Genomic DNA, 820 nt, shown 5'->3' on the forward strand with positions numbered 1-820 from the left:
AAGAAAGAAAGAAAGAAAGAAAGAAAGAAAGAAAGAAAGAAAGAAAGAAAGAAAGAGAGAAAGGAAGAAATGAAGTCCTAGTAACTAATGGATAATAAATCTACATCAGAAAGCCAGATCTCATGATTTATTTTTTCAAATTTTTTTCTTTATCTGTTGTCTTACTTAGAGTTTTATTGCTGTGAAGAGACACCATGATCATGGCAACTCTTATACAAGAAAACATTTAATTTGGAGCTAGCTTCCAGTTTCAGAGGTTCAATCCATTGTCATCATGGTGGGAAACATGGCAGCATGCAAGCAGACATGACGCTAGATCCTATTATACTTGAAGTTTGGTCTACTCATGGAAAGTCCCCTTCTGTGAACAAATAAATTCACTTCTACTTAAGTTTGGATTGAGTTTTCTTTTTTTAATTTTTTAATATTAGTTACAGTTTATTAACTGTAACTTGTCTCCCAGCTGTATCCTCCTCCCTCATTCCCTCCCAATCGCACCCTCCCTCCCTCATCTCCTCCTTTCCCCTTTCCAAGTCCACTGATAAGGGAGGACCTCCTCCCCTTTCATCTGACCCTTGTTTATCAGGTATCTTTAGGACTGGCTGCAAAGTCCTCCTCTGTGGCCTAAAAGGGCTGCTCCTCCCTCCGTGTGTGTGTGGGGGGGGAGCAAGGTCAAAGAGCCAACCATTGAGTTCATAGTCCCTATTCCCCTTACTAGGGTACCCACTTGGATACTGAGCTACCAAGGAGCTACATCCGAGCAGGGGTTCTAGGTTATATCCATACATGGTCCTTGGTTGGAGAAACAGTCTCTTAAAAG

This window comes from Psammomys obesus, unplaced genomic scaffold (assembly GCF_907164565.1).
Source record: "Psammomys obesus unplaced genomic scaffold, mPsaObe1.curated_primary_1811, whole genome shotgun sequence".
NCBI classification, from domain to species: domain Eukaryota; kingdom Metazoa; phylum Chordata; class Mammalia; order Rodentia; family Muridae; genus Psammomys; species Psammomys obesus.